This window comes from Mauremys reevesii, linkage group 1, assembly GCF_016161935.1.
Source record: "Mauremys reevesii isolate NIE-2019 linkage group 1, ASM1616193v1, whole genome shotgun sequence".
Lineage (NCBI taxonomy): Eukaryota > Metazoa > Chordata > Testudines > Geoemydidae > Mauremys > Mauremys reevesii.
Genome location: NC_052623.1, coordinates 346,727,815 through 346,755,429, shown reverse-complemented (window position 1 = coordinate 346,755,429; position 27,615 = coordinate 346,727,815). Strand labels below are relative to the sequence as shown.

General features: G+C 40.4%; 1 protein-coding gene across 28 annotated transcripts in view; it reads left to right on the top strand.

The window, feature by feature from the left end:
* CELF2 (CUGBP Elav-like family member 2) overlaps window positions 1-27,615 on the top strand; it is a 440,299-nt gene that overhangs the window by 265,031 nt on the left and 147,653 nt on the right. The window contains exon 1 of one of the 28 annotated variants that reach the window (XM_039519487.1): window positions 12,396-12,450. The exons of the other annotated variants lie outside the window; for them this stretch is intronic. The gene's annotated coding sequence lies outside the window, so the exon portion shown is untranslated. Of the gene's footprint in view, window positions 1-12,395; window positions 12,451-27,615 lie in introns of those variants that run through there. 28 annotated transcript variants of the gene reach the window in all.

Here is a 27,615-nt window from a genome sequence, read left to right as displayed (position 1 = left end):
TCAATAATGATCATTAAATGGGGTACTCTCTGGGGGAACTGAAAATAGCATTTTCTAGCCCAAAACTACTGACCAAAAATGAATACTTGGGGTCCGGTTACCTACTATTAAAGGAGCTGAAATGTGTATCTGATAGAAGGTCAGACAGATTAAGCCGGACATGACTGTACAAGGTAAATCTAAAATCTAATTCTAAAAGAATAATGAGCATTTAGGTTCTTAACTACTTTATCTCATTTTAGTGTTGTTTACCTACTTCACAGAGCACTGGGAGCTCAAATAATCCTTGTAAAGGTCTTTCAGCACTTCATATATAAGATGGAATATAACTTTAATTTTCAATCGTTGTTAAAAATCAGAAAAAGAATAACTCGGGCAAGCCCTGAGGAATGTGTACAGCAACAGATTGATCTCTCAGATGTTTCTATGGTCCTGTTTTGGGTTGTGATTTTAATGGTGAATGAATTTCCTAGTGAATAAAGGAACTGAACAGAGTGATGTTGTGTTATTTGCATATATTTTACTAAAGATTCCTTCACACCAGTTTAGAGATTAATATTGCGGTTGTTTTCCCTAATGCCTCACTTAACTTAAAACCACAGGGCATATTGCTCAGTAAAGCCAAGTGACGAAAGAAATAACAGTGCAGTAGTAACATTCAAATGGACGAGTAAGGAATGGTTTGCGAGAGGCCAAGAGCATTACTCTAATCGGCTTTCCACTGTGTGTAAAGCAGACCTGGTTTTTGCAGGGGGGGCGGAGGTGAAGAGATAACAAAGAAACCTGGCCTGTGATTGCTTCTAACTGAAATATCCAGCATACTGTTTACTGGGCCTTTTAAACTTCTAGCTGTGCAGGCACAAGGGATTACAGGAAATCAGTGTTGTTCAATGGAATTCACACTGCAGGTCAGGGAAAACCTCGTGGGGCACAGCATAATTCTGTGACTTCAGGTGTGTACGTGCTATGTCAATTCGGCTGCCTCATTGTTCAAGCTGCAAGAACAGGCTTTGCTTCCAAATGGTTTGTATGATATTTCGCTAGTAGCTTGAGTGTCACTCGTGCTTCTTCCTCCCACCCCCCATCTCTCAAATATTTAACTTTTATACCTGTCAAGAAATGATTGAGGTCGAAAGTCAGCACTGAGTGCATCATTTGTGCATTGTGTCTCTTTTCCTTGTCTGTCTCCTCTGCCAGAGGAACTGAACTCTCGTCCATTAAAAATCCATTTATTGTGTCTCGACTCCACTGAACTAACGTACAGGACATTTAATTAAACGGTACAGTTTTAAACTGTGCTAAGTGTACTAGTGGCCAGCAAACATGACCGGATAAAGAACTTAGTCATTTAAAAATCTTTCTAAGACCCTCCAGAGATTGTACTTACTGATACTTCAATATGTACTTTAAGTCCATGCTTTTCTAAAGCGACTAGTGATTTGGGGTGCCTCAATTTTGGGAGCCCAATAAGGAACACCTTAAAGGGGTCTGTTTTTCAGAGAAGAGGTGCTCAGTGCTTAATGAGAATTGGGCACCTTCAAGTTAGACACCCAAAAACGGAGGCCCTAGTCACTTTTGAAAATCTTAGTCTAAATGGTTCCCAGTCGCTGACCTTGGTATTTCAGGGAATTATGACTGGTATTCTACATCCCTCCTCATCCCCTAAACCTAGACACGAGCCTCTATTGGATCCTATTATGCCCACTTCACAATGATTTAGTTGTGTGCTAGTGCTGCCATCCACAGTCACAAGATAAGATTTTGAGTGACCAGCTAGAGTATACACAATTAAACAGGAGTTGGCAAGAGTAGACTGATTAGAACCCAAAGTAATTGGAGATATGCCCGCTTAGTGACTTTGGACCATGATGTTGACTCTGATATAAAGTGATATAAATGCCCCATGAGATTGGGGCCCACAGCTTCAAACAGTGAGTTGTTCAGCTGACCGCACCCTTTATTGCCTGTATGCAACCACAAAATAGGGTCTAAGGACTAGTTCAGTATGATTACTGCCTAGGTGGTGGTTTCCATAATGTTGATGCCATACTCGAGTTGGAGAGGATGGTAATTCCCCGATGGATTACAGAATTGCATTGTTTTAACTTACATTGCTCTAATGCAGGTGGGCACACGAACAGGGTTTCTGCAAATCAAACTGGAGCTTGGGAAAACACCCGCGTTTACCAACCAGCAGAACTGATCACATGGGCAACAGCTGAAATTCACAGGGCTCCTTGTTCAGTTAAATTTCAGAAGCCATTATGTTGCATTTTCCCCTGAGCAAAGAAGCAGTAAAAACAGGCTGCTAAATATAACTTCGCTATTTCCCCATCCGCTCTACCTCCCCGCCCCCTTTACATTTGCCAAAGAGGCAACCAGGGACCGGGAAAAGAACAGCAAAACGTTTCAAGAGAATTGTACAAGCCTGTTGGGTTCTGCATGTGATATTTGTATTGGTTTCCATTCCTCATTTTAATGCATTATAAAACATGCTGGGGCTCTCATTACAGCTTGCTTCTCTGCAAGACGTGTTTGGGTATGTGAGGAGCAACTTCAGCAAGGTCGGAAAGAGGGATTACCAGAGTAATAAGTATTCATTATTTATAGGATATCATACTAAATAGGGTTCTAAAGCTCACACAACATGGAGTAATGCAAATATGTTACTACTGCCCTTGATTTAAAGTTACATGTTCACTTTCCTTTTTGATGTTTATTGTTGGCATTGAATATATACAGATTCTTAAATGATTCTTTTTGGAATCCGCTTATCTTTCATGTATATAAATGCTAATCAGTTTGCATTAGGGTGACCAGACAGCAAATGTGAAAAATTGGGATGGGGGGGGTAATAGGAGCCTATATTATAAAAAGGCCCCAAAATCGGGACTGTCCCTATAAAATCAGGACATCTGGTCACCCTAGTTTGCATACAGGACAAATAGAACCGGTCTGATGATTTTCCAGGGTCCCATGCTGCTAGAGTAGAGGATCAGGCCAGGAGACGGATTCCTGTCTGGTCCCACTTCTGGAGGGGAAATCAGGGTTTGGCCCATGAATTGCAGAGATTATAATATAATGTGGTGGCCCCAAAAGACTGAGTCCTCTGTTGGCTGTTCGATTTGCTTCTGCTTGAGGCCAGCCCTGGAAAAAGGAGGTGAATGAGAGTTAATAAACTGCCTGGGCTTTGCAGAAGAGTCATAGACTAAAGATCATTCATAATTTCAAGTGAAATATTGTTGAATGACTGAAATCTTAAAGAGAGGTCAAAGAAGGCATATTTTGCTTTTGCAAAATGAAGACCAGAGATGTTTGCATCTGAGTATTTTTGTCTGAATCACCAGTTTCAGGGCATAGGGAGAGGGTATCAGAGGGGTAGCCGTGTTAGTCTGGATCTATAAAAAGCGACAAGGAGTCTTGTGGCAACTTATAGACAGGGGCGGCTCTAGGAATTTGGCCGCCCCAAGCAGGGCGGCACGCCGCAGGGGGGGCGCGCTGCCAGTCGCCGGTCCCGCAGCTCCGGGGGACCTCTTGCAGACGTGCCTGCAGCGGGCGCGCTGGTCCCGTGGCTCCGGTGGAGCATCCACAGGCATGCCTGCGGGAGGTCCACCCGAGCCGCGGGACCAGCAAACCCTCCACAGTCATGCCTGTGGGAGGTCCACCGGAGCCGCGGGACCAGCACACCCTCCACAGTCATGCCTGCGGGAGGTCCGCTGGTCCCGCGGCTCCGGTGGACCTCCCGCAGGCATGACTGCGGAAGGTCCGCTGGAGCCGCCTGCCGCCCTGCCAGCAAAATGCCGCCCCAAGCGCGCGCTTGGCGCGCTGGGGTCTGGAGCCGGCACTGCTTATAGACTAACAGAGGTATTGGAGCATAAGCTTTCGTGGGTGAATACCCACTTCGTCAGACACATGTGGTGGAAATTTCCAGAGGCCTGGGAGAGAGGTTCAGATAAAAGCTTTTGTCCCATCTTTGGTTCCATTTTGTTCTTTCCAGCAAAGTATGAGCTGGTTCAGCTAGAAAGACCCATCTTTGGCCTTTAGATTTGGGTTCGGAATTTTGATCCCTAGGAACACACCTCTAATTTTAATTGCAAATCTTGTTTTATATCACCATCTAGCTTTGTTTTAAATAATTCTTTAATTTAAATTGTATCCTTTTCCCGTTTTCTTTGACAAAATTACTAATATGCGGCTTCGCAACTGCTTCATGAACAATATAGCATCTGACAGTCCACACCTAGTGGTAACTGGATATGCTTAAAATATTTTGGTGATGCCTAAAACATCAATACAGTAATAGTAACAATGGGATGGCTAAGCTTAGAGAAACTGTTACAGTACTTCTGTACTGTTCTACAACTAAAAGATAATGACATATTACAGGAGTTCTATAATAAAAATACAGCTGTAGTATCTCTTATCTAAGAACCTCAAATTGCAGTACAAACATTTACTTAAATTTTCCCGGCAACTGGGAGTTGTGTATTATATCCGTGGTACAGATTGGTAAACTGAGGAACGGAGAGGTTCTAACTTATCCTAGGTAGATTAAGTGTATTACAAAGCCCAGAAGTTCTCCTTTGCAGTTCCCTCTCTTACCAGTGGGCAATAATACATAATGTCTCCCAGTTACTGGAGAGCACTGACTATATCCTGTTTCTACCTAGCGCCAATCACTATAGTATCTAAATGCCAAATGCAGGAGATTTGAAGCTTTGATGTTGTCATGGTTAAGATGATGTTCACACCACCTCTGCGGATTCTAGATTCATATGATGTTAGTGTACCACTGCCTATACTGAGGAAAAGCTAGTACAAATATATGAGACTTATATTGGGCTCTGCAGGGCTCACTGAGATGAGCTCATCCCAACTTTTCTGCTGCAGAGGCTTCACTAGCCAGATGTCCTGTACCAACAATGCAGTGTCTCCCGTTCTGAGCATACTTCTGGGTACTAACATCTAGATCATACCTCTTGATCACAGTATTCTAGGGCTGAGACTTTGGGATGAGTACTTTAATTCTTTCCTCTTTGCATGATGTTATTGTTGCACTTAACATATTGGCTTAAGTGTGGCATTGTTTGAGACAGTATTAATATGTGTCTGAGTGGAATTAAAAATAGTATCAGCATATGAATGACTTGAATTTTGGGAAATATCTGTTCCTTCCAACTATAAGGTTTCAATCCTGTAGTTAAAGCTCAGCTGCTGTTTAGATCTAAAAATAAGACATGAGTTAATGAAATGCTTAAGAAATGCCTTACTCGACATTTGTTAAGCATTGACTTCAACAGCTTAGAGAAAACATAAATGACTCTCTGAGAGCTAAGGACAGCTTGAAAAAAGTCAAACAACCAGCTAACTGCTTGGTAACAGCTTGAGAAATGTTAAATAAGCAGTTTAGCTTGGCATGGGATTGTAGTCAAGCCCTAGACTATTGAGGACTTGGAATATGAGGACCCAGAACTGTGAATTGGTCCTGGGTAGCCAGTGTAGGGGGGCAGAGCATCAGTGTGATACGGTCACATCGGCCTGTTCTGCATTCTGGACTAGCTACGATTCCTGTGCCTTTCCCACTGTCTTCCCCAGGTGGTGAGCACTGCAGTAATACATCCTTGAAGCAACAAAGGCTTTTGTGACGGTGGCCAGGTTTTCATGTGAAGAGCATGGCACTGTTTTCTTGCTAGTTGTAGGTGAAAGCAGGCTCAATATCAAATTAAGTTTTTCTCCTAGGAGCTCAAAACAGCAGGGTAATCCACTCAACACTTTTTGTGCTAATGAAAGATGAAGTCTATGAACACAATTATGGACTAAATCATCCAGTGCTGACATGAATTTCTGAGGGTGAATAGCCTTTTGCTCCAATACATTGTGAAAATACCCTTCCTTTTTGCCCCCCCGGTTTCATAATTAGCAGGGATTTAAAGCAGCAATGAAGGTAGCCTATGAATGTTAATAAAATTCAATGAAACGAAAAGACATTAAATGCAATTATATGTGATTGAGTTGATGGGGTTAATATTTTTTAGAATAGAGAGTTAGCCATTTTTATTCTAAGTAATGGTGTAATATAATTATAAGTAACTCAGTAGATGGATTCAATTGCTTAAATAATGAAAATTTATTACCGGGATCACGCTGAGGTTGTGGGATAGTTTTTTTTTTTTTCTTTACTCTGTACGTGAAGAAGTAGAATGTTTGTGTGGTAAGACTCACACAGAGACGCACATGAAATGACCAAATCCCGTCCACCTTACTGATGTGAATAGCGTTGCTGACTGACCTTCAAGGGGGCTATTTGCATATGGAAGACAAGCCCGTAAGCCTTCTACAAACTGCCTAAACGAAAATATTGTTTAAGGTATTTGGGAGATGAACAGGACAAAAAAAAGCTGCAATCAATAATAATAATAATAACACCTAGCTCTTGAAAAGTGCACCAAGCATTTCACAATCCATAATGTATTTATCCTCACAACAGCCCTCTGAGCTAAGGAAATATTACAGTCCTCGTTTTATAGATGACTTGAGGCCCAGAGAGGCTAACTGATTTGCCCATTCAGGATTTGTTCATGCAGGAAGGCTGTAGTGGAACCCGGAATTGACCCTGCATATCCTATGTCCTAGGCCAGTGCACTAACCACTGGACCATGCTTCCACAAAATGATAATAGCAGCACTTCTCATCCATAGATTTCAAGGCACTTTACAAAGGCATATGAGTATTATTTCCAGTGTCTAGATGGGGAAACTGAGGCACGCTGTGTCTTGCCAAAGAGCCTTCAGCAGAGTGAAACTTATGCTTCAGAGTATTCCCTTAAAAGTTTTGATGAGTGCAAACCTAATATGCAAAGCTAACATCATTCTCCTGTTTGTAAGGAATAAAACGGACAAGAATGCAAAAGGAAACATCTATGTTAATGGTATTTTTTTTGTACTCATGGCAACAATCTTATGGAAAAGCCCTATAGAATGTAATGAGGATACAGCCAATAGGAGTCTATTGAAATTTGTCTAAAAACCTATTGAATGTTAGAGCTACCAGGTAGGTTTACAAGCAAAGGAAAAACCTGCAGCTAGCCTGTGCCAGCTGATGTGGGCTCAGGTTATGGGGCTGTTTCATTTCTGTGTAGACTTCCAGTCTTGGGCTGTGAGGTGGGAGGTCCCAGAGCTCGGGATCCAGCTTGAAAGTCATTGAAGTGCTGTGTGGTTTGTCTACACTGCAGTGGGAGGTGTGATTGCATCACATGTAGACGTACGTAAGCTAGCTTTGGTTTAGCTAATACAAGTATTTAGTAGCATTGAGGAAGTAGCAACATGGGCTTCAGTGTGCACTAGCCACCCAAGTAAGTACCCAGGGTCCTGTGTGGGCTTCTACAGCTCATGCTGAAGCCCCTACATGTCGCAATCACACCTCTGGTTGCAGTGTAGACATACCCTTAATTACAGGGGCCCAGATTTTCAGCAGCTGTAAATCGGGTGTATGCTGATTTATATCAGCTGAGAGTCAGGCCCAGGGTCTGAGTTAAGGGAGGTGACCGGTCCTACAAAATATATTAGCCAGTCCTTTGTCTCTCCTTCGAGCAGTTTGTCATGGCAGGACAGTCCAACCCAGTGCACACAGGGTTAGGCTCTATGGGTAAAACCCCGTCCTCGCTGAAGTCGGTGGAAAATCTCCTGCTGATTTCAATTGGACAGGATTTTATCGTACGATTTTGTTCTAATTATTACTTTTATTTTTACATTGTTCCTTGAAAGTGTGTCTTTTTAGCAGATTTAAAGTAATTGGGTTATGTGCTTCATACAGTAGAATAGCAGCTGTGGTCTATGTTTCCCTCCTTCCCTAGCATTAGTGTTGCCTGTCACTCAAAGCACAGATTATCAAGTATTAGCAGAAGAAAAAAAGAAAACCTAGAAATTCCCTGCCAGAGAATCCCTTGCTTAGAAATTCAAAAATAGCCCAAATTTTCTTGCAAGTCCGCATAGGGCTATGCAGTAGCCCATTGCTCTGTTAACTTCTGTTTTCAGGACAAGTGTGTAATGGTATTTGAATATGACTAAGTACTCCCATTAATGAAATAATCTTCATTCCTATAGTGCAGGAGCAAAATATAATCTGTGTTAAGCACTTTCCTTTGCAATCCCTGGAGAGTCAGAACTCTAAAAACAAATATTGTATTTACCATAATCCGTGAACGGAAAGAAACATTTGCTATTTTATAATTTATCCTTGTAAAGTAGAGTTCCATGGCTATATTTTTTATATTGTAGATAATTTGAAGTCATTGACTTGATTGCAGATAGACCAATAATGGCTTTAAACATTTTGGCCAAAGCGTGAAAGGACTTTAGTGGCTGTGATGTGCTGACTAAACAGTTAACTGAACTAGAGATCAGATCAGTGTATTTTTTTAAATGAAGGATTTTAACTAATGCTAATGGAGTAGAGCAGAAGTCAATAAATGCAACACATAATTAGAGCTGGGCAAATAGTTCATAATGAATAACTTATTCTTTGAATGTTGCTTCTAATTGAACAGACCACAATTTCCTCACATTTATTTATTATTCAAAAATTGTTGCTGAATAATATCTGCAACTAATTCTTGGACAGTAACTTGTTCATTGTATCTAGTCTGTATTCAGCTGGTCTGGAGTCGCAGTCTGGAGTATAACACTTAAAATCAGAATTCTGGTGCAAACACTTATGACTAATTAAAAAGACACTTTGCATGAATTACCTGTAATGTGTATTTAAAATTCTCTCTGTTTCCATGAACACTTCTGCCAGTAAAGTGAGTTGCTAGAATAGTAATGGAAAAGAAACACAAAAGGGGCACAAACACAATATGTTTAATTTTTGGAATGAATATTAACAGAATTTTTTGCAGTATTCGCCCAACTCTACCCAGACTAGATAACACTGAAGGGAAAAGAGTGAAGATGGGAGAGACAAGTGGGTCTGAGTCTTCATTGTATTGTGCTTTGCAAAGTCAGTGTAAAAGACTACTGCTTGGCATGCGTGTAAAGGCATGATCTGAAGTCTGCTTAAATCAATGAAAGTCTTCCCATTAATTTAAATAGGCTTTGAATCTGGGGCTATCACGACACACAGTGCAAGGCAGTGGAGAATCAGGCCCAGACTGGGAGCTAGTCTGAATATATGATCCAGTTGAATGCTACTAACTGCCTTCTCCCTTCCAAAATACAAGAAAATGGGAATGTAAACATGTAGCTGTTGCTAGTTTGAGTCAGGTGGTAGCTAAACAACTGTTGGGCATTGGAGGAAAGAGGGCTGGTGTGGTGTGTTGATTCTCTTTAGACTACAGCAAGAGAAGAACTAGTAAATGTACTGCAGGGAACAATTCTACAATGGCCAAGGGAAGGATTGGATGATAATAGGTCTTTTCCATTTCTAACTTCCTTTTCTCCCTGTGCTGTGGGGCTGTACCACAGGAGCTAGTGCCAGATGGTAGCTGTATGAGATCAGGGATAAAGGATGCTGAAGGGAAATAACCAAAAATAGGAAAGAGAAATAGATTTGCAGCATAGAATGTGTGTGAATGTACATGGAACAATCGCCGCTCAAATCGGGCATGGATTGTTGGGAATCATGCAGACAAAAGCCATTTAAAAAAAGAACATATTGAGTAGCTTTAAACTCTTAAGCAAATCACATTTTTCTCCCAAAAAGCTTTTACATTCCATTTAGCACCCCCGTATGTATTGGCCCTGCCATTTTCTTTCCCCTATGTATATAAAAAAAAAAAATTAATTAAAATATGAGGAAGCTCCCTCTCACTTCTCCTCCACCCTTTTCATTAGCTGAAAGTCCCCAACATGCAACTGCATAGAACAGACTTTGTGTAATTGGGCATGATGGAGAAATGAGGCTTTTCCAATACAATGTATTCTAAAGTAGTTCCATTGAATTCAGTAAGACTGCTCACAAACATAACGTCACACAGGTTGAGTGTAGGATTGGGGGTTGTGTGGCAGTACTGTATGTACCTAAGGTAAGCAGTGTAGTTGTAGCCGTGTTGGTGCCAGGATATTAGAGACACAAGGTGAGTGAGGTATTATCTTGTCTCTCTCACCAACAGAAGTTGGTCCAATAAAGGTATTACCTCACCCACCTTTGGTTTAAGGTGTGTGATCATTTCATCCTTTAGTGGCTAGCCGTATAGAATGTAAGCAGGGCCGGCTCTAGCATTTTTGCCACCCCAAGCACCCAACAAAAAAAAATGAGTCGTGATCGCGATCGGCAGCAATTCGGCAGCAGGTCCTTTGCTCCGAGAGGGGAGTGACAGCCCCGCCACCGAATTGCCGCCGGATGTGCCGCCCCCCTCTTCATTGGCTGCCCCAGGCACCTGCTTGCTACACTGGTGCCTGGAGCCGGCCCTGAATGTAAGAGCCTACCATTATCATCAATATCTGGTTTTTTTTTAATGTTTCAAATATTTTAAGGGCCTATTTTGAATCTTGTGAAATAGAAAAAACTTCAAAAAGATTGTTAATTTATAGTTTTACTTTTTGTCCAATTCTAGTAATATATTACAATCTCTTACAGCCTGGATCCCAAAACACTTAAAAAACTATATAATAGGATATGCTTCACCTACCACTGAAATGCAACCACCTCTGATAGTTGTATAAATGTGCTGCACAACAATACACAATAATTTTAGAAGAGCTCAAATGAACAATGTAGCAATCTGAAACTTCAGTGGAAATTTAAAGAGGCAGAATATAATTACCCACATTTAGATTTAGCCGAGACACTGGAAATAATATCCTTTCTTTTACAAGTGCCATGGAATTTTAATGACAAGCGTACCAGACCTCAGTTTTACATTTTAACCAAATGACATCACCTTCCACTTCACAGTGGATCCCTCTACCAGGCAGGGACATTGGCACAGTATAAAGATGGAAAGTGCTACATATTAAATCAATGGGGTCTCCACTGAGTATTTAGTATCCACTGAGCATCAGCAACTGAACTTTACATTTTTGAATTACATTTTCTACCTGGTTGGTGAGAGGGCTGCATTCAGCCAGAACAGCTTTAACATCTGGAGCTCATTTATTCAGAAAGGAACACCATCTCGCTTAAATCAGATCCCTATTTGTCTCTTTCTCCTCTTACAATATTTGCCTTGTACTGATTTCCCTTGCTAATTGCGATCCATCCAGCAATGTATATGAAAAGCCATTTCTGTTGCATGCTTTAATGCTTTTAAGTCTGGCTTTGCTGACTCATTGGTCAACCTTGAAAATCATAACAGTGCAAACACAGCGATGTCACCAGAGGACTAGTAGGTTGCATAGGAGCTCCTAGTACTAATTGGTGTGTTGTTTTGTTTTTAAGTTGAAAGAGCTATTGTGTTTTTAAGACCATGAGATTTAAAATTAGGAGTAGTTAAAAGCCAAGACTCCTTCCTTTATATTTTTTAAACATGAAGAGCCCCAGGAGCCTCTGTAGTCATTAGAAAATCCTGTTCTTGTGCTAAGCTTGTCCTTGTAAACAGTTCTGTTGTTAGCTTCTCTGAATGTAAAGCAGAATCTTGTTCAGAACAGTTGCCGAGGGGGAGGGAAAAAATGCCATAAAGGAAAAAAAAATGAGGATGGGCAGGGGAGATATTCTGTGGGTTTATACTGTGTTCTTAGCAATTGGATTTCTACTCTGCCTACTGGGAAAAAACAGTTGAGAGGAAAGTGGGTCACATTTGATCCATGACCTAAAAAGACAAGTGTAAAAAAAACAAAATAAAAATCAACTCAATCATTAATGAGGCGAAAACTTTTTTAATATATGGATCATTCATGAAACTGGGCAAAAATGTTATTCAGGTCACCTGGCTACATGATAGAAAATGTGGTTTGTAATTTAACAGACAACGTGAGTGCTGCAACGTTAAAAAAAAAAACACGGATGTTTGTTTAAAATATGCTCAAGCAATGCAAGGATTAAAAATGACAGTTTGGCTGTGGGGCCTTCCTTTCAGTTCAGAAAAATATAGAACATCGCTGAGTTGCCCTTTCCTCATAAATGAGGCCATTAGTAAGTCTGTGTGTAAAGTTCTTCAGCAACAGAAGAATAGATTTAGAAAAACCCTCTTCCATCATTGCCCTAACGTTGCAGTCTCACTTACACCAATATTTCTGTTAAGAAACGCAGGCTCGTTTTTGGTATAAAATCAGAAATCACAAGCTATAATTTAAAGTTAATGACCCCTCAAGGATGTGCTGTTTTGATTTAACTGTAAGTAGCACAAGCACTCGTGTACCTCTGTGCACTCATAAGAGGAATGCTTTTGCTGACTCTCTAAGCTGCTTATTGCTCCATATGGCTAAGGGGAAGTGTGTTGTAGTCTGTTTTCTTTTCCAGGAGGACCTTATCCTTTCTGAAATATTAATGCGATCAAAAGGACGCTGTGTCAAGGTAGATTTTTATAGTTGTTATAGTTACTTCTTGTTGTTTATAAGAAGCTCCTAGAGGCTTGAAACTTTTATATAATAATAATAATAATTAATATTTTTTCACATACAAAGTGAAAATGGACTTTCTTACCCAAGTTATTTTTCCTTGCACATACTGCCTAGCTGTTATAACGCTGATGAAATTACAGTGCAAATTTATTGATAAGAGTGTCTGTACGAACTCTATCCCAGAGTGTTCGTATAATTAAATATTACAAGGCAGCAGATGGTCTAGTGGACAAGTGACCAAAAACACTAGAGAAAGGCTTGACCTGGAGCATCAGATCTGAATGCCCTCACCCTTTGGAATTTCACAGGGTAGGTTTGGATTTGAATCCCCACAGCCAAACCTGCCCAGGCAGCTTTAATTCTGGGATGGATCCAAACTGACCTGCTTTCTTGATCCAGTTTGGTTACCATTCCCAGACAGGTTTCAGAGCAGGGATGCCCCGGGGGGGGCAATTTGCCCCAGGCCCTGGGCCCCACAGGGGCCCCCATGAGAGTGTTTTGGGGGCCCTGGAGCAGGGTCCTTCACTCGCTCCGGGGGACCCGCAAAACTCTTGCGGGTCCTTCCGCCCCGGGACCGGCCGCCGAAGTGCCCAGGCTTCGGCAGCAATTCGGTGGCGGAGGCCCCCCACCGGGGGTCTTCAGGGCACTTTGGCGGCGAGTCCTGGAACGGAAGGACCCCTCACTGCCGAATTACCACCTAAGCGGGGGCCCCCCACCGCCAAACACCCCAGGCCCCCTGAATCCTCTGGGCGGCCCTGTTTCGGAGTAGCAGCCATGTTCATCTGTATCCACAAAAAGAACAGGAGGACTTGTGGCACCTTAGAGACTAACACATTTATTTGAGCAGAAGCTTTCAAGATCAGCTCATTTTGATGAGATTTCTGCCATTTTTGGCAGAAATCTCTCAAGAACGTCTTGCAAGATTTCATAGCTGTTGAACCAGAAACTTCTGGCCCCGGTTCAGCTTCTCCACCCTCCAAACTCTAGTCTCAACCTCATTAGGAATGGGAAACCAGTTCCTCCAACCATGTCTTGAGAAAATGCATTGTTTGGAAAATTGAGACAGCTGCTTATGATTTAAGGCTAATCACATAGGTGAGGGAGAAAACATGTGCTTCAATATGTTTGAGAGAATGGGTTAGTAAGAGTGTATGTATTTGGGAGAAGAGAGTCTATAAACATGCAGGACATGAGCCTGGCAAGCAGATAATGCATCAGGGCAAAAAAAGCGGGGCCAACGTGCAGCCGGACTTGGGACCTCTTTAACATCAACTTTTTCTGGGTATAAAACGTGTCTCTTAATATTTGATTGCATTATGGAGTCCTCTGGTTTTACTAATAAAATTAGATCGTTCACTCTTTTTGTTAGGTGCCTGTACATTGCCTAGCACAATAGAGTCACGGTCCATAATTGGTGCCTCAAGGTGTTACCACAATGAAAACAATGCTAGCGGATCTTGAAAAACATTTCACTGCTGTTGTATTTACTTACGTTTCAAATATTTGTCTTAAAAGACAGATTAGAAACTCTTAAAGCTGAGAGAAAAATATAATTATGAAGGGTTTTTTATCTTCAATTATATAATAACAGTTTTGATGTTTCTGTGGTGCTTTTCATCCAAGGATCTCAGAATACCAGGAAAATATCACTGTACACATTTAACAGGGAGGGAGACTTGAGACACAGAGAGGTGAAGTGGCCTGCCCAAGAACAATCAATGAGTCTGTGGCAGAGCCAGAAGTTGATCCCAACTTTCTTGGCTTCCAGGCCATTGCTCTGACCACTAGGAATACTTCCTCCTTGTATTCATCCATCACGTTTTCCTCTATGACCTTATACCTCACAAGAACAGTCATGTCAAACCCCTTTGACAGCACCACTGTGACTTAAAATAATCTGTCCATAATACCCCTCTTAGTGAATTTGAAATTGCTTGAGTAAATCTCCACGTTGTGCGTTCGTAGACTAACTGCTTCCCAGCTGGAAGCCATTTATCATGAATGCTTGTGTGGGTGTGAGGCGCGGATAACCTTCCCCGAGTTATACCCGCAGCGAGCTTCACCTTGCACTTCTCCTTGACACAGCTCTGACTAATGCCAAAAGCATTTTCTAGCTATTCTAATCCTGCTCCATTTAAAGTCACTAACAAAACTATCATTGATTTCAATTCTGCGGGATCGGGCCTCGAATCATTTAAAAAAAATGTTTAGGTATAGTAATCGCTCATCTGCTGGGTGAATTCCTTTCTGCACATTGCATTCCAATGGTTGGAGCAGGGGCTTGGGAGCCAGGAATCCTAGCTTACCTTGTTGGCTCTTCCACAATTTTTCTTCACATCCTTGGGCTAGTTATTTTACTGCTCGGTGCCTTGGTTTCTCCATCTGTAAAATGGAGATCATAATACATCGAGGGAGGGGGATGTAAGAAGTAATGTTTATAACAGGCTTAGGTGCTGTAAGAGTAGAGTGTTATAAAGCCTCAAGTTCTCCAAAGACTTGTCATCACAAATTAGCCTTTTGTACTCTCTTGAAACTGTGGCTTGACGAGTGGTGATTCCTGTAAATCACAACACATCTCACAATAATGTAACTGCTGACGAAGCCCTGGACTCATTGCTTCCACAGGTTAGCAAATTACAGTGAGCCTAAAAACAAATCTACAAATACTGAAAAATCGTTTCTGTTATCCAGTGCAAATTTAAACCGAAAGGCTTTGCACTTTATGTGGTGGTTACAAAGGCCCGTCATGTACTCTCATCTTTTTTGTCCCTCCCCTCCCCCCCCGCCCCTTCTCTTGTACCTCAGGCGTATCTCTCCTGGAAAGCTATCAAACAGTCCACCAGGACTGGAATCCTTTTTTAGCTGCTAATAAAACCACTACAGTAAACAATAAGCCATCAAGATAAGCTCTTCCCCAAAATATACAATGAGGAAGTTACTTCATCCTTTTACATTCCCCCAGCTACAAGTATTTACTGTAACCTTAAAATACACAGTAGTGTCAAATTTTCAGGCATATTTTCCTGACAATTGGCAAAAGTTCCAAAATGGCTGCATTCTAATGTTTTCCTACAGATATGTTTGCACCGAATACCATGGAAACGCAAAACAAAAGATGGATGTTTAACTTTAACCTCAAAAGTGTTTCCCTAAATCACTGCCATATGATTTTGGAATGGTACTAGGGGGCAGTGGTGGTGGTTGCTGGGCTTTTTTTAATGGTAATATATGTTTTTTTTATTGCAGTATACTCCAGTTCTTGTGAGGTGTTCATTTTTAAATGTCTTTAAAGTGGCAGTTGCTAATTTAAAAAAATAAAATTATGTATGTGTTTGTTTTTTCACAGTCCTCAAAGTAATCTTGCAACCACATTGTCCTGTGGAGTAAAACAATTTAGTTGCAAGATTAGGATAAATAAAAGATGCTTTAGCACAACTTCAAGCATAATAACTACACCTTCCAGTTTACATTAAAAGGTTGAGATCCTTTGATGGCTAATTTTATGCCATCTTGTTTCTTCTGTGACCAACATTTTCACAATCATAAAAACAGGAAACTTTGGCAACCCAAAATGCTAATGAAAACTAGTCCTTTACAAAGGGTTTAGAAAACACATTGCAATAGAACATGCGGTTCTTAACATATGCATCATGGAAACAGAGTGACTCACTTCAACATGAGCACAAATAGTTTGCTTCTGTCTTGCAAATTTGAATCAAGCATTGTTGTTAAAAACTGCAGCAGTAAATCTCACCATTTAAGGTTCACAGATGAAAGCCTTCCCAGCTGTAACCCATTTATCATGGTTGCCTACTTGGGCATTGAGACTTGCATAACCTCCCAATGAGTTACTGAAGATGAGCTGAGTTGAGGTATACCCCTCAGTGTTTGCACTCTACAAGGGCCTGATCCTGCCACCCTTCTTCACTTTGAGTAGTACCTTCTCCATAGGCAAACTCCATTGAAATCAATGGGACTGCTCATGGCATAATGTACGGTTCAAAGTACTGGCAGAATCAATCCCTAAGGTTGGAACTTTCGTAAGCACCTAGGGGATTTAGGAGCGCATTGAAAGTTAATGGAACTTGTTCTTTTCACATCCCTTAAGTGCTTTTGAAAAACCTACCCTAAATGATTACATTTAGTGATAATATAACGAGTCACTATAATCTCTCAGCTGTTATCAAGATTCCCTCCTGCACAATGTTGTCCAGTTGTTAGATCATAGCAGTGAACAGCAAAACAATTGGCTTGTATTTGTTCCTGTGAAATCTTAGGCCAGTTATTTATCTCTCTGTTTACATGGGGGTTATCATTGTCTTATTTGTTGACCGGTGATGCGGAAACAGCATCATTCAAGTAGGTTTTTCATTATTAAATAGGAAAAAGATGGAAGAGGAGAGAGTGGAGGCGAGTCTTACCCTTCTTTTAAAAACTGTAAGATCCACATTTCTTCCAACTTGTGCACAGCACTGGCTAATTTAGCTACCTTTTATAACAGCATCCACCACTTCAGTATCTGAGCACCTCCCGAAGAGTGGATAACCAAAAGCAATGGGGCTTTATTTTCCTACCTACTTTCCATGAGGCAGTTGGGGCTATGGCATTTTCTGTTTAAATGCTATTTCCTCCTCCTCTCCCACCTGAATAAGCCAGTCCCTGAATTTGATTTTCATCATTTTTGTTTGTATTACAGTAGCATTGAGAACCCCCCAGTGGAAAGCAGGGACGCACCGAGCTAGGCACTGTATACAGACTAAGAGTCTATCCTAACCCCAAAGAGTTTACAATCTAAACAGGCAGACAAAAGATTGGAGAGGGAATGGAAGCAAATTACCCAAGGTCACACACAGCAAATCACTGAGAGAAAAACTGGGAACATATCCCGGGTCTTCTGATTCAAAGGATCCAGGGTCTTTCCATTAGACCACACTGCCTTGGAGTATCTGCCTTGTAACTTTTTCCTGTCTCATCCTGAGCTCACCACCCAGATTTCCATATAATTAACCTGTTCAATTAAAACTCTGATTTTCTGGTGCCGTCCCCCAGCTGCAAATCATGCCATAAACTCAGCAGGGAAAGGAAGGGCTCAGTCTCCATCCCAGAAAGCCCTTTTTCAGCTATGAGTCGTTGAGCACCATGTTGGCAGAATCTCTGTCGCACCAGACAGTGCCGTGTTAAACTCTTTGAGCCCTGCATCAAGGTGGACTAGCCGCACAAATCTGGGAGGGGTGCACTAGTGGAGGATGGGGGTGGGGATTCTCCTCCAAGGCGCACATCTTTCTGCCTAACAACTCTCAGCAGCGGTACTGGTGCATTATAAGACACACTACTAAGTGTCATGTGTAAGAGATCATTCCAACCACATGTAAGGAAACAAGTGTCATACTGTGCAACAATGTGTCTGCGCCTGTCAGCAAAGTGATCTTTTGGAGTGATAGCAGAGTGTGAGAATTTCAAAAGGAATTAAGCAATTACTTTTAGAGCCAATATCTTTCCTATTCATTAGGAATTCATTGTAGAGTTTCATTTCAAATAAAGATAGTTACATATGCACTCTTATTTTTTTAATATTCTCTCCCCGTTATTTTTTTTCCTGGACAGGTTATACATATGCTAATGCAATAATAGGCATAATTCTAAGCGTAGTGCTGCTTGTCAATGAAGCTTCATTAACAGCGTTATCACTGCCTGACATTTATCTTATAATTTTCCAGAATTGACTGTTACATCTCCATGGAAACCCAAATTGCAATTGAAACAAGTGAGATAATAAAGGCATCCATGGCGATTGACAGCATGCAAGCCCAATATATTTGCAAGCTACATTTTTCATAGTTCCTTAGATAAATCTGTTGCATTAGAGATTTTTAATATTACCTGTCTGCTCTCTTATTGTGACAGCTGTTTATTGCAAAACTTTACAACATCTTTGATTCTGGTGTTGAATTGGGTTGATTAATTTTATTGGACTCATCAAGAGATATTAGAGCACTGAAGATGTAAATGTCACTGTCATTTTTTTGATTAAATATGAAATTCTTTATGGCTGATTATGACACTATAAAGAATTTTTTTTGAAACAGCAGTAACTTGTGATTGCTGTTTTTTTTCCTTTTAGTATGCAAGAAAGATCTTGTACTATTTTTTTTCTTATACCTAAGGACTTGAGCTCTTTAAGTTCATGACTCTAAATCAATTTAGATAGTGCCTCAAAGCATAGAGTCATGAAACTGGAGTGGGTCCAGAGTGAATTAATCTGAAATTAATTTGATTTTGAAAGGCTCCATCTGGCTGTGTTTGGAAAAGGCCATTAGACAGATATATAAACAAATGATCATCTGTATTCTACGTGCCAGATGTGGTGTCAAAAAAAAAATGAAGAAATGACTTTACTTTAAAAAAAATCAGCTGAGGGGGATTTTGATATAATGATGCTCATGCACTTGAAATTACATTACAATTTGGGAAATAATTCTGTTTTTATTGATATTTCTAAAGAGGGTACGGGAGACGAAGGAAGTCCTGATAATATATTATTTTTAAAAATAAGAAAATTGAATGTCATAGCTTGCTTTGACTATTTCAGGTATTTCACATAAATAAGCACAGCGAAATGCAACTGGCTAAATCCTTAATATGAGCAGTGCTGTGATCTTCCATTCCATTTTTAAGAAAGCTACTTAGATAAAGCAGCAATATCAGATGTGAATTGTTGGCCTCTCCCTTTTTGACATATGTATTTGGACCCTATTAAAATAACATTCTGGGTCTCGTAAATCTCATCAGTAAGCTGGTGGATGTGTGTATCTGTGCCAGTCTTGGAACCTGTTAGTCTAAAGTACTTCCTGCAATAATCATTTGGCTTTTCTGCTGGGGAACTGGTACTGTTTTTCAAAACAAATGTTTTTCCCCCTCTTGGACATTGTGTCCCATTTACAACTAAGAAAATCCTTGTAAACCTCAGAATAACATGTGGATAAATGCCATTCCGGAAAGACAACTCACTAAAATTGGCACGTTGTTAGTCATCCCCTTTTAAAACATTAAAAAAAAAAACCCTTTAATATTTGGTGTCTGAAGTCTTTTGAGCCAAGGAAACGGAATTGAGTAATAACTTAGTAAATGTTTAGCAATAAGTGTTTGGAATCTGTGGTGAGGCTAAGGTTGTTGACAAGAAAACAGATGCTCCTATATGATCTGAATTTTAAGCGCATGGCACTATTCTAATTCAATTGCCGGCATGTCACAAGTGTGTGAGCATTTTGGTGTAATCAAATTTAAAAAAAAAACTGTTAACATCAATAAATTTCTCCTGTCACACAGAAAAGAAGTACACTTCATTGTAAAAAGTGTCTAATTAGGAAAGCACAACATTAGTAATCATTGCCATTAATATTAAGTGGTCAGCTACCTCAAAATCAGTTACATTTTTTAAAAATATGTAAATCAGTGTTCCAAGTGCATAATTATGACTGCAGAACTACATGAGCTCTTGCACCGATTATCTGAATTGCTGTAGTAACTAGAGGCCCTTGTTGGGCCCCATTGTTTATGCTAGACATGATATTATAAGCTCTTAAGCAACAAAGACATGGTCTCTGCCCCCAAAGAGTTTACAATCCCAAATGAAGATGCAACTGGACAAGATGTGAGGGAGTGAAACAAACAAGTGTACAGTAAGCAATGTTCATTGTTCACCCGCATCCTAGGTGCGGTCAGCTGCCAGTGTTTTATTGTGGCAGAGGTGCGTTCTGAGAGAGGATTTGAAGAAGAATAAAGTTAGTGGTTTTTACAGACCTTGGACATTCTAGTTCTAAGGATACCAGTTGAAAAACACGGAGACAAATATATTTGCAAGCAACTGTCTTTGAGTAGGTCAACAGAAAGTAAAGAACATTAAAATGTAAAGCTCCCACAATGGGCGTTATGTCATGGCTTTGTGTGTATGTGAGTCACTTCTCTCTGCAAGGTAGAATAAGGCAGTCGGTAATTAAACATGTGTTAAGCGCTCCACAGCCATTGGATATATTTACATACATACATACAGTCACAGTCATAATGGTAATCAGCTATCTACACACACTAAACATCAAGGAACAGAACTCTGAACTTTCAGCTTCTAAAGCACAGGTCTTTGCAACCTGAACTCTAAGCTTTTCCTTTAGCTATAGCTGTATGATATATAGACTAGGATTTAAAAACAAAACAAAAAAAAAACCTAAGGGTGTTAAACACCCAAATTGCTAGGTTCCTTTGAAAATCCATTTTAGAAGACTAGACCATTGAACACTTAAACAGAAGGAGTTGGTACCCTGTCTAGGTTGATACATATGGTCAGTTGTGTGTATATATATATTTTTCTGCTATTGGTAGAGCTAGCAAAAGCTATGTTACAAACTTACTAAGTAGAAGCCTATTTCTGTTGGAGCTGAAAGGCATATATTTTATTCCCCATGCTGCATATTTGTGGGTAACAATATGAATTAGGTGTTCGTGTATAGTATGTATGCATCAATGTATGATGATGTATGTAGCATAAATCATTACAAATTGTTCTAAGAGAGACTGTGCGGGCACAGTTAACTGGAAGAGTTAAGATCGTTAGGTTTCTCTGATTTTATTAATTGATTTGAACATAGCTTTTTTTGAAGATTTGATGCAGCAAATGCACAAAGGTTGCAGGTATATTGTTACTTGACTGCACAATTTAGGAAACATTCACTCTCCAAAAATATTACATTAACATAAACTGAATCTGTAGTTTGACTTGACAAAAGTACAAGGCATTCAGAGTTTAATCTGAAATCATGGCCTTAAATCAATCGGTTTTGACTAGACACATAAGCAGGGCTGGCTCTGCCATGCTGGCTAAGCAGCTGATGGCCTGGGGCAATTAAACATCCAGTAAATGCATGGGTGGCTGTAATTTGTTAGGGGCAGACATTTACAGGTTTGTCTTGGGCAGTAGAACTCCTAGAGCCAATCTATGAAGCTGTAAATCCCCATAATAAAGGATCATATTTGCTCCAATATGTACAGCAAGTTGAATAGTTAAAGTCCAATTGATAGAGATTATTGGGATTTTCCTTGTCTCTTCAGCTGCTCCTATAATAATAATGTATATCCAAGCCTTGTGTTGCATATGCTTAATTTGGATTCAGTGATGAAACAAGAGAACATCTATTACAGCAACTGGTTACAGTGGTTTGCATGATATTACATAGCCAGAGATTTAGCAAATAGATCAGGTGTTGGCAGAGCCCAGCTTCTGGCACTGAAGAAATGACATATTGTGAATTATTTGGGAATAAATAATTAAATTTGTGAACTTTGAACTATTTGGGGGCCCAGTAAAAGGGATTCCCTCATCTATTGTCTTTCTAAAGCACTAACATGGCTGCAAATATTTTCTGCAAACCATGAAGGCATCTGTGAAAAATATCTTTGCATTTATTATTCACTGCTTATTACTTGCTTATTATAAGACATTGGCAAGGAAAAAATAATATTGTAATTAACTGGCTCACTCATAGCATTGCATGCCTGGAGTTGAAATTGCGATCAAAATAGTTAATATCATAGTTTGTGTATGTGCCATTGACTACTGGATGGAGTCAGAACTGCTCAGCTGTTTGTCATAAGCCATAATCTGTTAACAGAATGAGTAAGGGTCACTGATTTGGGGGCTGAAGGGGTGGGTGTTCTCTCCCTACTGCGTTGCTGTGAAGTTCCAACTGCCCTTGATATGCAGAAGATAGTGACAACATAAGAAGGGCCATACTAGGTCAGAACATTGGTCCATCTAGCCCAGAAGCCTGTCTTCCGACAGTGGCCAATGCCAGGTGCCCCAGAGGGAATGAACAGAACAGGTGATCATCAAGTGATCCGTCCCCTATCGCCCATTCCCAGCTTCTGTCAAGCGTCTTTGTAAATACCAGTTTGTTATACAAGCACCAGGGCAGCATGAATGGAGTTGCAAAACAGAGAGGGGCATTATAAGTCTTGTATTACTCGTGTACAATATGATTGCATTCACTGGATTGAAAGCCCTGCAATGCGCTGTTGTGTTAACGAGCTGTGGTGTCAAATCTTTTCAGCAGTCACTTTTATGGATACATATGGAACTTAATTTAATTAGAATAATGAAACATATTGGTTTATAGGAGTTCTGCTAAGGAGAGCACAGGGTGTTACACCAAGAGATGGTGATGATTTGCAAAGAAGCATTCTTCTCTCGGAGTAAGTTTTAAACCACTGCTCCAGGGAAGTGCTTATGGGACAATAAGCTACTGGAGGGGCCATCTTTTCCATGACACATCGTCCTGATCAAGTGTGGTTGTTAAAAACCCAAAGGCACTTTTTTATTTTATTGTGCAAGTGGCGGTGTCCTGGCCAAAATCCAATTTGGGTAATTACATTCTGCATCTATAAACTCCCCCACCCCTCCCTGTTTCAATTGGATATGATATTGTTCTTTACTTTCTGGCTTAAACTGCTGTGTGGGAGTGCAGTGTGGTGTTACACCGCTGTTGCATGTCACCCGAGGATGAAGTCATTCCTGCATATGGCAAGTTTGTAAAGCACCTTGTAATCCTTCCAGGTAAAAGGTGCTTATAAACCTACAATAATACAGTAATTTATATGTTCAGCACATCAGCTTTAACACTATGCGGGTTTGAGGGCAGGGATTGGCCCTTTTCTGTGCGTGCCCAGAACCCAACCCAATTGGTCCCCAATCCCAGTTGGGGCCTACGGGCACTAAACATTTACTACTATGAAACTAAAGTGCCTCTGTATTAAGATGGATTTAATAGTTCGTTCACTTGCCGCCTATTTTTTCCTTATACATTTCCGAGCCTTTCTACATCTATAGGGCATTAATACTGTTAAGCGGGAGGGAGGGGCCTTAATCATTTGTTTACAGTTAAGCCCATGTTTTGTAGCACTGGATCATAGAAGGAAAGGCAAATCTGGACAAAACATTAAAGTAATTGGAGTCGGGTGAGGCTTGGGATGGGGAGAGGAAGCTAACCAAAATAAAACTGTCAGAAAGGTTCACATCAGGCCAAGAAACAAAGCTATTTTGGTCACTACCACTGACTGTTGAACAATTGGCTTGTTGTGAATGGAAATGAGTCTGGCCTGGTATCTTAAGATCCAGACCCAAACACTGTGGTTCCAGGGCCCATCTCTAATTAGTAATAAATTCACTCCCAGTAGATTTGCTGGGATTAAAAACAAGAGTGGGGTGCTGCTAGTAAATGTAAGTAATAGCAAAACGATCTATCGCTCCTCAAAGAATGGTCCTGTCAGCTTCCTGAAATGATGGAACAATAGGTAGGTTATTAGAAGGAAAATTGGCACAAATTGAGAGAAAGGATGCTCTGGCAGCAACCACAAGCAGTCAGCCACTCACTGGCTTAATCTCTGCCCTCAGGCTGCTCTCCACAATATAGATGACACCTTGTCAGTGATTAGGATAACGTGCTGGGTCACCCGTGAGTCCAGTGGACTAAATTGGCCATAGAGAGAGGCTTACTGCAGCGCAGAGGCAGCTGGCCGCATAACCTAAATTTTCTTTTCAATATATCATCATCTGGGTACTGACAGTAATTGTCATGGGATTCTGCTCTCGTTAGTGTCCCCTAGACGCAGCTCCCTTTTGTGCTCACACTTTCAAGAAATAGTAGAGGCCTTAAGCTTTCCAGAGTATTGGTTTGTTTCCTCTTGGAAATAAAGTTTCATGTGTGATTTCTCTTTTTTTTTCCTTGTTATTTCCTGAGTGAGGGGGAGAGAGCCACTTCCTCTGAGTTCCAGTGTATCAGCACAGCCAAGTGACAAAACGGCTCCTTCTCATTGATGACTAACAAGTCTCAGCCTAATATAAAATATTTTCTAGGCAAGAGAAAGTTAAGGGCATAGGGGTTTTTCCTCCTTTAGTTGGGGTTTCCTTTTTGAGTTTTCAGAGGGATTGCTTGGAGATTATGCCATTCTTCCCATCATCTTGACCATATCCTACTCAAAAGGACATTACTTTTTCCCCCGAACAGACAATGTGATAGCTGAATCTTAATGCAGGTGTTTGTAGGACTGTGATTCTCAGCGTGTGCTCGGAGTAGACCGTAGAAATTGGATTAATTAAAAACCGTTCTTCCCCTCCCTATTTTTTCCCAGTTGATTTATCTTTATGAATGGTCCTAATGCGTTATAGCCTCCTACGGGGATGGGCACAACTGTAAAACCCTAAAATAGATTGTGGGCCCAAGGGATGTGTTAGCCTCAGCAATCCTGGAACTCAGTGGCAAGTGAGAGAGCTCCAAACCTACAAGGAGGCATTCAGCACCTTCAAAGACTAGCCCATGTATGCCCACAGAAACGCATCCCATTGAGGTGGATATAACTTGCCTTCTCCCTTTTTCTATTGGTGTCAATATACTTTTAAGCCCAACTCCACGGTTGCAAATAGGAAAATATTATAAACCCATTGAACAGTTGCGCAAGTTTACGTGGACAAGGACAAATTTTGTTCTTCCTTCACCCACCTGCTGTCAATGGGCTTGCACAGGTGTTGAAAAGGGTAGGAATTTGTCACAGAAAGGTTTGAGTGCCCAAGATAATGCAGTGAGTCAGTGGCAAACCAAGAATAGAAACCCAAGAGTTTTTCAATTCCATCATTCAGCTATTTGTTTAGGTCCTGATTCAGCAAAGCACTTCAGCAAGGGCTGAAAATTAAACACAAAATCCATATTCAGTAAAGCACTTAAGAACATGCTTAATTTAATCCCCCTTAAATTCCATTAAAGTTAAGCAAGTGCTTAGCTGCTTTGTTTAAATCCATCCCAATTCATCATATACTAAGGGCTTTGCTGAATCAGGCCCGTAATGATGACAGGGATTCATTGGAATGAACACAGATTTTGTTTGTTTCTGTTGATGTGTTTTATAAAGGTCAGTTTCAGTTGTTTCATTAGTTAGAAAGAGAGTGGTGCCATCACATTGCCATTGTTTTTTCCTCCTACCCAGAACAAGTCTACCAATGTGTACACTTGTTATCCCACATCGAGTGTAATTTGTGGCATAATTTTGACCCTATACCTTTGTGTGTATATGATGAATGTACATGCTGGAGGAGAAAAGGAATAGAGAATAGAACTTTTTTTAATAATGAATTATGTTTGTTAATGTTTCTAAAATATTGCACATTAACATAAATAAGGAAGAAATCAAAGTGCAAGTAATCTTGGCTTGCTTCCTAACCAAAATATATGAACCAATATAAAGACTATCAAAGCAAAGGGTACACTGCAGAATTTAGTTAGTCAATGTTTCTAAAATGGTATGAAGTACATAAGGGGGAGGTTTCAAAGGCCCAAATGGCAATTAAGTGCCTGAATCTAAACGATGGGGAGTTTGGTGTCTAATAGCCATATATGTGTTCGAAAATCTCCTCTGAATAGATCAGATGGGGTTTTTTTTGTTTGTTTGTTTGTTTTTGTTCTTTAACTTTCAAAGGAAAGGCATGATGTAGGTGTGAAATATGGTTCCTCAGTTCTCAAGGCCAGAAGGAATAATTATGATCATTAGGTTTGACCCACTGCATAATATTGGCCATAGAATTTCACAGAGCGATTCCTACATCTAACTCTGATAAGTATTGAAGCCCCAAACTTAAAAGCTGCTCTGCATGGGTGAAACTCTGCGCCACATGGAATCCCAGGGGAGTCAGCGAGCCTCTGCATGGATGGGGAAGGCTGCTTGCATGGAGCAACTTGCAGTATTAGGGCCTTTGTTTTTCTGCTGCATTATTTCTCTCTCATTCATTATGCTGAAATGGATGGGTGATGGCAATGATCCCACAAATATCGGAAGAACCACATTAGAGTTCTTGTGATCAGTGAAAGAGCTTTGAAACTAAGAAGTGGTGTAAGATGATCAAGAATATTTGTACATTAAAGACAATAGAAAGGGATGAGCAAAATCCTTTTGTCCCTTATTTAGGCCAAAATCCTACTAGAATCCATAGGAATTTTGCTTGAGAAGAGACTTGCAGGTTTTTCTCCTGTAGTAATTCAGGAAAGAGATGAGTCATTGAAGGTTAATAAGTGAGTGAAGTTTATTCTATTGCCCATTGAGCCATGTTAAAGATACTTGACAAAAGTGATGAATGAACTTTTCATCATCGGTTTTGAAATGTGCTTTGCAAGTAACTTTTTCTCTTCTCTTTAATAACTAGGAAAAGTGCAAAAGTTAATATGGGCATATTAATGTGTTCAGGTGCACTGTGCTTCAGAGGAAGCGAACTACCAAAAACTGAATAATTTGTCTTTGCCTAAGTTTTAGCCCCAAGGCAGGGAAATTATGCAGGGCTTTAAAAAACATTTTTTAAAAAAAAGGTAAAATGTATGGCTTGGTCTTTGTGCAGTCTCCAGCCCTTGAGTGATATGAGTGTTCTCTTCTGGGCAGGTATCAGCTAGAGAACCTATGATCCAAAGCCAAGATTTTCAAAAGTGTCGGGGGATTCTGGGTGCCTCAATTTTTAGCTGATCAACTTTTGACATGCCTTAAAGAGGCCTGAGTTTCAGAGGATGAGCGCTCAGCACTTTCTGAAAACCAGGCCGCTTTAAGGTGTGTCGAATTGGTCACCCAAAATCACTACTAGTTACTATAGGAAATCTTGGTCCAAGAAAAGAGTTTCAAAATGATTATTGTTAATTACCAGTGGTGACTTGAGTTTTATGCATTTTACCTTTATTTGGTATATAAATTAATTTGTTTTCCTAACATTCAGGAAAAGTTGTACTCTGTGATATGCAATTTTCCTATTCCAAGAAGTTCAAAATGATCAGCAAGAATAAAATATTTTTTTTCAAAATGCATAGTTGTTTCTAGTGTAAATGCACATCTGGAAATTAGATAGGGTAGGGAATTTATGGGGTGTGAACGATTTGAAACATGTAATGTTATTTGCATGGCGCTAAACTTTTTGAAGCAGTATTTTCATTTTCTGAACAAAGCAGGCAATTCCAGGGTGCACCCATTCCCTTTCTAAAAGTGTAGGCAACTAATCGGCAGCAACCAGCCGCATAGCTGGAGTGTTTTCCATTCTAGGCAATAT